Source organism: Neopelma chrysocephalum, unplaced genomic scaffold, assembly GCF_003984885.1.
Source record: "Neopelma chrysocephalum unplaced genomic scaffold, ASM398488v2 Primary Assembly neopelma1_175, whole genome shotgun sequence".
In the NCBI taxonomy this organism is placed as follows: Eukaryota; Metazoa; Chordata; class Aves; order Passeriformes; family Pipridae; genus Neopelma; species Neopelma chrysocephalum.
In genome coordinates this window covers 174,626-185,896 of record NW_020897837.1, presented here as the reverse complement: position 1 = coordinate 185,896, position 11,271 = coordinate 174,626, and the positions used below count along the sequence as shown (strand labels likewise).

Here is an 11,271-nt window from a genome sequence, read left to right as displayed (position 1 = left end):
AAAAAGGCATGGAAGGAGCAAGGTGGGAGGGGGAAGTGGTGTGTTTTTTGGAGTTGAGGAGCTCGCGGGCAGGGTGGGTCTGTGCGCGGAGTCGCCGGAATGGTTTGGGTTGGAAGAGGGACCCGAAAGCACCTCCAGTTCCCCGCCGTGGGCAGGGACACCTTCCACCAGCCCAGGTCGCTCCAACCCGGCCTTGGACACTTGCAGGGATGGGGCGGCCACAGCTCCGCCGGGCAACCTGTGCCGGGGCCTGCCCGCCCTCCCAGGGCACGATTCCTCCCCCATATCCCATCTAACCCTGCCCCCTTTCCATTCGAACCCGTTCCCCCGTGCCCTGTCGCTACATGCTCCTGTAAGTAGTTTTCCCCCTCCGGGCTTTGGGGCTGGTTTTGGGGTTTATTCCCCAGTTTTCGGGGCTGTGCTGCTGTGCACGGGGAGCTCCCAGGTGCAGGCGGTGGCCAGGGACAGTCGCACCCTCTGAGCATCTGCAAACGCGACTAAAATTGGGCACAGGGTGTAATTAAGTAACACAGGTCTCCTGTGGTGTTTTTTTTCCCTCATTCCTTCTCGTGCTCGCTCCCCATTTTGCATTCCCGAAGTGCTGTTGGTAGCTAGAGGTGTGGATGCAGGAGGTATTTCTTCCCCCTCTTACTTTTCCTCGCGATTCCTTCATTTGGAGATATATTCATCCCCCTCCTCTGCACATGAATTGTCTTTTCAGCGCTTGGCATGTGGAGGAGCAGAGCATGGGAGGCTCTGTGAGGTTTGTGCTTTGCCTTTCCCCCCTACACCATATGCACATGCTCCACCCTCCTCTTGCTGATTTAGTCGCGGGGAGGGGGGGGAAGTGCCAACTTGGTTCAAGTAAATTGTATGGAAAAGAGAATTTCAGCCTGAAGTAGCAGGAACAGTGATTTTTTTTTTCCCTTCCAAGCTGTCCCCTTTAAGTGCTTCCATGGTGCCAGCTGCTGAATGACAAATGAAGAGGTTGGGGGGAAGGAAAGGAAATGGGCTGTAGGATTTTTTTGGGGAATTGTAGAGCTAAAAATAAAAAAAAGGCGTTTTACCATTTCCTGCATAAATGGGTGCTGTTACTTGCCTTCACCTTCTCGGGTTATGCACCTGTAATCCTTCAGGGAAGAATTTAAGGCAAGCAAAAAAAAAAAGCAAACTGCACCCTCTATTCTCATTCTGAGTGACTTGGTCTTTTCTGGAAAGATTATTTTTGGGCTTCTGATTTCCTTCTCGTTGACTTCTTTTTTTCCCCCCCCTCTGAACTTAGGAAGAAGTCTCTCCTGTATTCTTTGTTATCCCCAAAGCCCTCCCAGAGCTCTGGATTAATGTGGCAATGCCATCTGTTGCTCAGCCGGTTCGAGTTGTGTGCAGGAAAAGTTCCATTTTGACAGTGGCTTTCGGGTGGGGGAAGGAAAAAAAAAAAGGGCAGAAAAAAAAAAAAAAAGCCGAGCGAGACAAGCCCATTTCTGTCTCTTCCTGTATGTCCTCAGCCCTGCAGTGATTTGCTCAGAACGAAATGCAAAAGAAATGGGTGGCGATTGTGGTGTGTGTTTTGGTGGCAGGGTTCAAATGAATCACTGCCTTCCGCCGAGGCAGTAATGTTCCTGAAGTTTTCTCTCCGATCCGTTTTCTATGGTAGTAGAACTTGTTCCCATCCGATTGCTTGTTTGCTTTTCTGCTCGGATTTGCTGCCTTTTTTTTTTTTCTTTTTTTTTTTTTAATCGTTGTTTTTCCCAGGCTGCTAATTGCTTTCGTTACCCTCTGCGAAGAGACTCTAAAATTGTGGTAAAATTCTTTTTCTTCAGCCTTTAGCGTGTAGGTTCAGTGAGAGGAGGTTTGGGGAGAGGAGGAAACGAATCGTGTGCTCGGTTTTGTGTTGGAGGGGAGGTTGGAATTTGCCGAAAATGTACAGCTCTGATAATTTATATTTAAAGTTGTTTGGTTTATATTTAAAGTTGTGTGTGTGTGTGTGTGTGTGTTTAGAGGGTTCTGCTAAAGTAGGAAGAGGGTTCCTATGAAATCCGTTTTTAAATTCAGAGTTGACGGTTCTTGGTGAGAGGAGCTTTCGCCCTGCTTGTGCTTCCCTGTTTTCCACAAAACCTTGCATTGAAGGCTGACAAAAACAATATCCAAAGGAAAAAGGTGGGGAGGGTGGTTGTGATTGTGCCTGGGCTCTGCTGAGGAAGTGGGCGTGCTCAGGCTCCCAAATGTGCTCTGCAACCATTGTGTGCGCTGGGGCTGCGCTGGGGGGGCTCAGCTCTTGAATTGTTCCTTTCTTTTTTGCTTTTTCAGGAGCTGGAGGAGGAAATGACATTCAGTGGTGTTTTTCTCAGGTGAAAGGCGCTGTAGATGATGATGTAGCAGAAGGTAAGAGCGATGTTTTCTGCTGGTTTTTGACTTTTTAACTACTTAAGCAGGGAGATGTGGGTGCAATCAGTAAAATACCCCAGTGCTGCTGTATTCGGCTCGAGCAAAGCAAACAGACACTTAATCTGCATTCCCATACCCACAGTCAGGATTAAACTGTGCTTTGAGAGTCCCATTCTGCACACTTGTAAAAAAAGTTCAGGCTTCCTAACTATTTTTGCTGGAATTCTTTTCCAAGATTGTTAAGATTTTTCTGCCACTCAGCTCTTGGCTTGTGTTTTTTCCTAATCTGCAAAACGGGGAATGTGATACTCGCATTCCACAGGGAGGTGTTGTGAGAATTAATTAATAATTGTTCTCTTTGAAGATCTAAGTACTAGATAAAGTAATTTTCCCAATCTTTCCAGCCTCTATTAACCAGAAGAGTAATAAATCTGAATATCTGTGTGTGCTTACCTATTGCAGACAGAGCGGGTTTGTGTTTGAAATGATACTGGAGATTGTCTAAAACTTTCCTGAGCTGGCAGTGACAAGTGTCATCTTCCACTAAGATGGCTGCCTCTGATTGTCCCTGCAAAAACTGGGCTGGTTATTTGCTTTTCCTTGGATTTGGGAGGGTCAGAGGAATGGTCCTTTTCTCTGTGCTGGAGAGCAAAATCTCCTGTGATCTTTTTTGAGGGAAGTCCCTCTGACTTTGGAATTTCTGTGGCCACAAAGTCTTGTTTGCACAAGGCAGCCTGTAAGATCATGAGTTAAAATGTTTCTTTTGCAAGCAGTTGGCCTTGTCACTTATGTAATTCCTGTTTTTTTTTTTTTTCTTTTTTTACATATCTTGGATGCTCTGACTTACAAGTGAGATTAATGTTATATTTAGAAAAGCAGTAACTACAGTTTCCATTATTTCCCCATTTGACATGTGGTTCAAATTAGCTTCCAAAGGCCAAAAAAAAGACCAGTATAAACATGAGTGACTTGTTTTTATTTATTAGTTGCAGCATGTGGCAAACAATGCACTGTCAAAGGCTGCTGTCGTTTGCAAGATGAAAGATGGTTTTTTGAAAACAAGAAAGCTGTAACAACTCCCAATTTAATTTTAAATCCTTCAGGAAGTATTTTTTAAAGTTTGAACTCAAAACTACTCTTAAATGTGGTGTAGTTTTTTCTTGTCAGACTTTAAATTCTGCGACCTTTGTTTTTTCATTTACATGTCAAACTAAATCCTTAATTAAATACAAATATTGAAGAAGTTGTGGTTGCGTGGCAGGAGCTTGCAAACAATTCTTTATTAAAATAGACATGTTGACATGCATGTAATAGTAATGAAGTTATGTACAAAGAAGTGGCTTTCACAGGGAATGCAGAAGTGAGGAAACAGCCTGTCCTGAACTTCCTGAACTGTTCTGAAGGGTTGCACTTGTTGTTACAAAAGGTGCCTCCTGACAGGTTGGGAGCTGCTCTGGGACTGCTGGAGTCACAGGGGTGGGGTTCAGGGAGGCCTTTAGAGGAATTAAGGAGGTTCAGGTGCAGGCAGTCAGGCAGCTTGGTTTCCAAACGGTGGGGAGAAGGTCCAATTTTGATTTTATGCACCATGTAGCCTTGTGAGTTCGTGACCCAAAGAGCAGTTTTGGTTTGTTGTCGTCATACCTGACTTAGGATGAGCCTTAAGGTACAAACCTTAATATACTGCAAGACCTTCTCAAACTGAACTGCCTGGAGAGAGGTCCCAAGTATTATTGTATTACTGGTGTTATACGTGGTTGTGATTAATTTGTTGACATTCTCTCCTCTTCCTGTGGATTTGGCTCCCACAATCCATGCTGGAAGTTGTTGAAAGCAGCTCTTTTGAGTTGTTATGCTTCATAGTGTCTGTTGGAAGAGTCCACAATGCATCAAGCTGGTTGCATTTTTCCTTTTATTGGCTGTATTTCTGGCTTTAAGGTTCACTTTTATGACACAGAGCCGTGTGTGTTCTTGCACAAATTGGAGCAGCACCTTGTGGTCCTTTGGAATATCCAAGTTGACGGTGGATCCAAGGGCAGACTGAGGACCTCTTTTCCCTCCCTGCCTTTCCATCTGCTTTCTTGTGGCATCCCCGGGGTGAAAGCTGAAGGAAATCTGTCTGTCTCAAACTCTAATGACTGTTTAACCACTGTGGTCTGCCACTGAACAGGTCTGCACTCCAATCCTGTCTGTGGTGAGGACGGTACCAATTTGTGTATGGGAGCACCAGGGTGTGCTGTTCTGGGGTTTGGAATGGGTTTGGAGCTCAAATTTTAAACCCCAGGATGCTGCAGCTTCACTGAAAACAAACCTGAGCTGAAACTTCGCTGAAAACAAACCCGAAAGAAATGGGAGTTTCGCTTTCTGTTGTCTTCCCCTTGGTAAATCACTCTTGCAATATTTACACTGGAGAGTGGCTTAAACTAAGCTAAAGGCAGAGTTAACCAGGAAAACTGCAATATTTCATTGCATTAGTCAGTAGGGTGCAAAACCAGTGGTTTCTCCATGTTGTTGTCTATAAAACAGGCCAATGGGGAATAACATTTCAGAGAGTAACACTTTGAATCCAGTAAGAGTGGCAGCAACTGTAAAAAACTTGTCAAGAATGCTGCTGTGGAACTCCTGGTGTATTTAAGGTCAGCTCTGACCTGCAGCCTTCCCATCACATGGATAACCTGTAATTCTGGGGATGCTTAGGCCAGAGTGGCTGGCTGTTACAAAGTCAATATTTGATGGCTTTGGTGGCTGAAACATGAACTCTGATACAGAGTTTTTAATTTTCTGGCTTTCCCAGCGCTTTGTGATGGATGGATGTGACAGGTAAGGGAAAGGAGGAAAAATTGTAACTAAAGCTTGGGGAAAGGTGGCAATGGAGCCGTGTCTGGGGCCTGCCTGGGTCACTGCTGTGGCACAGCTTTTCTGATGAGGAGTATGAATGTGAGGAGCAGAACTAGCCTCTCTTCCCTTGGTATGTATGGAATTTATCCTTGGCTCTTAGCTGTGGCCTGGCCCTATCAGGTCGCAGTTAAGCACAGAAATCAGGTTATAAATTGAAATCTCAGTGCCAGCTTTGTTCTAACTGGGGTCCTTAATTTTGGCTGGTGGCAGCAGTTTGCCTTTTTGTGATTTAACAGCCCATTGTAGGAGGGCAAAGGTTGGAGTTTGTGCTGCCTCTGTTTCTGAAATCATTTTCCTCCCTTTTTAATTTCATATTTATCTTGCTGAAGCCCAATCCTACAACGTATCTGTGTTCAGCTTGTTCCATGTGCTCTGGAGAATCCAGAGCCAGGACACTGGATCAGACAGGACTTCTCCAGTGGAGAACACGGAGTGATTGTTGGTAATGAGTTCAACAATCAGTTTATCAGAAGTGTCTTTAATACACAGATTTCTTTCTTTTGTGCCATCACAGTTTCAGTGCAAGGAAGACTTAATTGTCCAGAAGTACTTCACTGTTTTCTTAGTCCAAGTTTCCTTTATGAGAATGGTTACAGCAAAGGATTACAGAGATTTTCAGCAGCAGTTTTGTTGGTTTTACTCTTGTGCTGCTCTCCAGGATGTGGCACAGTAGCAACTGCAGTGGGGAACAACTAAGGACTGGGAGTTTAAACTGTCTCTAAACTAGACACTTGCTTAATGGAGTGAGTTTGTACTTCAGAACAAATTAAGTCACATTTGTTTAATTGCTTGGCAGAAGGAAGAGAGTCAAGCTGCTGTATCTAAATGTTCTTTCAGGTGTAATTCAAAGATATGTAAAAGTCTGATAAAAGTCCAGGTCCAAGGCTTGGAGCCAAGAGCTTAAGTTGTCAGCTTTAAACCTGAGTAATCACTGGTCATCTTTCACAAGTTGTTTAACTATTTCATGCCCAAAATGTCTCTGAAAGAAGAACCTGAATATTTGCAGTGGGTGCTGGTTACTGCCTTAATTTTGAAGTCTGATGCTTAACCATTCTGTGCTGCTTTGTTAATAACCTGGGACTTGCTTCATGTTCCCTCTTTTTGAGCCAAAACAGGCCAAATCCCTTGTTCAGAAGGCTTTCAGTGTTTGGTTCTCGGTGTGTTACATCTGTCAAGTGCAGTTTGATATTTATATTTGACAGACTTCAAAAATTGCAGAGTGGGAATGGGAACTTGTTGCTTCAGCAATGGTAGTTTGTCCTCAGTGCATGAAAAATGTTATCTCTGAGTAAGGAAAACTGAAGCCAGGAATGAGGAGTGCTGTAAAAAAAGGCAGTTTACCACAATCTGGGCTTTTTTTAATGGGGATTGATGGAATGGGAGAGGATGAAAAATTCTCAGAAAAGGAGTGACAGCGTGAGGTTGTGATAATATTGCTGAGGAAAGATTGGGATATAGTTGTGGGAGGGAAGCTAATTTGGGGTTTTGAGGGCTGTGGTAATGTTCTGTAACATCAGGTACAAGGACTAGTAATAAGTTTGGTTTTAAGAGGTAGTTTGAAATAGGCTGTAGATGAATAAAAAGACCCCTGGTTATAATCCTGTTCTGTATTCCTGAGTCTGCTTCTGTTTTTCAGCTCTTTTATCTTCAGCTGTTTGTAGAATGACTGTCTGTATCTAGAGAGAGAAATAGGCTACTGTGTTCTAGGAACTGCTGCTCTGGATTGACTGGAGTGTGAAGTGGCCCAAAACAAAGAGCATTTAGCAAACAGAGAAATAGTCCGGGGCTGTTCAGCTCCCCAGAAGTAATTCAGTCCTCTCTCTGCAATGGCTTTGGGAGTTGGGGCACTTCAGCTTGTCAGTCAAGCTGCCCAGTGTTGTTCTGGTTATTCTGTGAGGCTTTGCTGTTCTTGGAGTCTCTGTCTGAAATTTAAAATGAGTTGGAAAGAGGAGTGAGGGCTCTGTGTTGAAAACATGGTGTCCCAGTGGCCTTCCCAGCACAAAGGGAGTGCAGCTCAGCTCGCTCTCAGGAACAGTCCTGGGGGGTTACAGCTCTGCAGCACCTTTAGGGCCCTTCCTGGCTTTTAATTTTAAAGGTGCAACCTAAATGGTGCTGGTGGGGGCATTTCTGCCCCAGGAATGGCTTTCTGTGGTAGCTGGAGCTTCACCCAATGTGTGTTGGAAGAGCTGAACTGAAGCCCAAACTCTGCAGTGCTGGGGGAAGAGTGAAGAGCTGACTCTTCCTGCCTGCGCTGTCTGCCTGCCTTTTTTTTTCCCCCCTTCTTTCTGTTCTCTCCTGACTTGCCTATTTAGGCCACAGCTACATGTTTGGCAGCATTTCTGCTTAAAGAGGCACTCCTTCCCACTCTGCTGGCACAGGGCATTCACGTCACTGCACAATGAACTTGTTTGGGAAGCTGATCCAGCTGAAAAATTCCAAATATTGTGCTTTTTGACCGGATTATTTTTTGGCTGAATCGAAGCCTGGTGTGATTCTCAAGAGCTCTGTGTGTGCCTACGCCAGCACAGTGTGGAGGGTGAGCAAGTGGCTCCAAGGGACACACAGGGAGCTCTGGAAGAGGGTTGGTGTCTTTATAGGACTTTCTGTACAGTCAGTGCAAGTCCCTGATCTCTGCGTGCTGTGCTGCTACAAATGGTAAAATCAGCTTTAAAAGGACTTTAAACCTTTGCTGTTGGAGATAGTGCATGTTCAAAGTATGTATCTGAAGGCCAGCAATAAAATACTGTTACTGTAAGAGTATTATTCTAAATGACAGATTTTTTTAGTGCTCATGGAGAGGTTTTTCTGCTGTGTCCACACAGGCAGAAATGAGGTTTGCTTAGTGTTCAGTAGCTCTGTTAGTAAAACCAGCCTGTTAATATCAGCACAGTGGAGTTTCTTTGAAGTTGTTGTAGAAAATAATACCACTTAAATGGGAGATGGATTATTGCTGATTGCTTTACTGTAAAGCACTTTAAAAGCTAATCTGACAAACGATAATCTTCTCTTATCGTGTCTTATCAGCCTTAATATGATTTGAAAAATGGATCCCTTATTTGGGGTTTCGTCTTCACCTAAACTAATGTGTATTGTCTTGCATTAAATGCTGTAGAATTAGGCTGCCTTTGTTTTAGCTGCTGTTGAAGTGTGCCTGCAATTAAATCTGCTGTGAGCTGTGCCTCCTGCAGCAAAAACACCAATTACTGGTGGTACCACGTTAAAGCTCCAGTTTGTTCTTTCATCTGTGGGCACCACTGTGCTCCCAAAGTAACTGCATTATATAAGATGTTTTAATCTCTGCCTCAGGGGTGTTTTTCAGGCATTTTTTCCCGTTTTCAGTGCTCTGTGGCATTGCCATGCAGTGCCATAACAGCATTTTTAGTGTGGAGTGAAAAGTTGAGCAGAACAAGTTCAGTCATCACGTGAAACTGAGGTTTGCACTTTTTTAAAGAAGTGGTTGAAAGGAATGAAAAGCCTTGGCTTAGGTACATGTTTAGGTTGTGAATGTGAACAGAGACAACAGTTACCGTGTTCCAATGAGATTGAAAGCAGATAAATGCAGGAAGTATTTATTGATCCCAACCAATTTAGAATAATCTCTTTCAAGAAGGTCTCGCAGTCAAAATAACTATGTCAGGTCACTTTTCTAGGTTTTAAAACTTGAATGGAACATATTTAATTACAGCTTTGTTCCATTGCTGTAGCTCAGTTATGCTCTCCCAGCATGCACCAGCTAAATACTGCTTTTATAGGGTCAGTGTGTCAGTAAACTGGGAATAGAAAGGATATAGTCATTCTTTTATGCCTTGGAAAATGGGGGCAGCCTAAAAATGATTCTTATCTTCAGAGTTAAAGTATTGATACCTTGTTAATGATTCGATACCTTGTGTGTGTGCACTTTGTAATGATTTTTGGAGCAGGATTCCCTTGGTTGGATGTACTGGTTCTCACTTTGGTGCTTCCCAGCCAGTCCTGTGTTGGGCCATTGCTCTGGGCAGTGTGGTGGTACAGGAGGGTGGTTTTACCTCATTCTCTGGAGTGACTGGAAGCTTTGGGGTCATTAATTTGCCTTTCAGACGAGGTCCCCCCATCAGGTACTGCTGTGGGGTGAGCTGATATCCCTGAAAACAATTATTTGAGGCTTCTGTGCACGACTAATCCAGTGCCAGGAACAGAAGTGGCTGGAAGCTGCTCCCTTCCCTCTCCTGAGTTATCACTCTTTTGTTGAGCACTGGAGGAGAAGTTATTCCTTTGGTCAGCCATTCTTTCTCCCAGTGTATTTTCCTCTCAGTGATCCACAAGTGAGAACCCCGTGAAGAAAAGCAGCATATTTAGGTCACATGTTAAAGCCCCGAGGCAGCTCTGCTTGCATCTAATTTGGGAGGAAAATTTTAGGGTCAGGAAAAGAGGGTTTAAAAGAGTTGTATTGTGAGGAAGATTGGTTTCCCGGGTATAGAGAATGCATTTGGTGTGGAAATGTTTCTCTTTGCATTTTTCAATTGCAGTCCTTAAATTAATGCTCTGGGAATAATGGGATCTCCAAACACACACACTTGGCACTGTGGTTTTGAGAACCTGAGAAAAGATAATTGCATATATTCAGGAACACTGAAGGTAATTGAGACTTCATATTATAGTTGCTTATTTAAATACAGAGTAATTTCTAATATATTCTTGCCTGTTGAATGCCAGTAACTGTATTTTCCTCTTTTTTTCCCCTGATGAATATAAAAAGTACTTCAGTGACCATTCTTTGATTCTTAAAAGCAGTGATTTCAGCTGGTCTTGGTGCTATTGTTAAATGATGTTTTGAGAAGCTGTGACCTGTGTGAGTTTGAGTACAGTGCTTATAAATGTAATCTGAAGGTCTTATTTTATTTTCAAATAACTTAGAACTGTAAAGTAAATTGGTCCAGCAGAAAAGAACTACAGGCTGAAATAAAGCTTTAGCTTTGGCTCTCATAAATATATAACGATTCTCAAAGACACTTGTTTGAGAGTTCCCGGACTATTGTCCAATGGAATTACATATAAAACCTCTAAGTTCTCAGGTAGTGTTCTTGGTAGGGAATAATGTATAGAAATATTGGAGAACTGACTCAAAAGAAAATTACAGGGCTTGGGTTATTTGCTCTCAGATTGATTTTTATCCTGAGTCAGCTTCCCCAGCCTTAATTTGTCCCTCTGTAACAAGTGTTTGTGGTGGGATAGGTGGTGAAGCCACGGGAATGGGCTGAGAGGTGAATGGAGGTGAATCTCAGGGAGATGGTGGTGGTTTGAAGGCAACATGGGAAGCTGTGGAATTGTGACCAATTGTGAGCCTTTCCATGGCTCAGTTGGGATGTGCTTGTTCAGGGGCTGCCTTGCACAAGGGAAACTCTGCTGCCAGAGGGTTCAGATCCATGTGGTCTTCAGCTGTGCCAGGGGAGGTTTAGGTTGGATATTAGGAAGAATTTCTTTGCAGAGAGGGTGATCAGCCATTGAAATGGGCTGCCCAGGGAAGTGGTGGATTCTCCATCCCTGGAGGTTTTTAAGCAGAGCCTGGATGTGGCATCAGTGCCATGGGCTGGGAACCACGGCGGGGTTGGATCAAGGGTTGGACTTGATGATCTCAGAAGTCCCTTCCAACCCAGCTGATTCTATGATTCTATGTTTGAGGACATTTTTCCTTATAGATCAAGATGAGCAAACAGCAGTTGAAGTTGAAGCCCCCAGACTTGTTCATGACACAGTCTAGCAGTGAGAAAATGGCACTTTGTGGAGAGGTAACAGTGACACATTTATAATCTGCTGACAGGAGGTTGTAGCCAGGTGGGGGTTGGTCTCTTTTCCCAGGCAACCATCAGCAAGACAAGAGGGCTCAGGTCTTCAGCTGTGCCAGGGTGGTTTAGGTTGGATATTAGGAAGAATTTCTTTGCAGAGAGGGTGATCAGCCATTGGAATGGGCTGCCCAGGGAAGTGGTGGATTCTCCATCCCTGGAGGTTTTTAAG

At 43.9% G+C, this 11,271-nt stretch overlaps 1 long non-coding RNA gene across 2 annotated transcripts; it reads left to right on the top strand.

Annotated features, from left to right (window-relative positions):
• Positions 1–827: 827 nt before the first annotated feature.
• On the top strand, positions 828–9,950 carry LOC113976609. Of its 2 annotated transcripts, none has more exons than XR_003537123.1 (5): positions 828–1,650; positions 2,308–2,382; positions 2,854–2,856; positions 7,979–7,981; positions 9,938–9,950. It is a non-coding gene; the product is annotated as an uncharacterized LOC113976609 (long non-coding RNA). The 2 variants fall into 2 exon arrangements; XR_003537122.1 differs by having other exon boundaries at positions 828–1,800.
• The last annotated feature ends 1,321 nt before the right edge of the window (positions 9,951–11,271 follow it).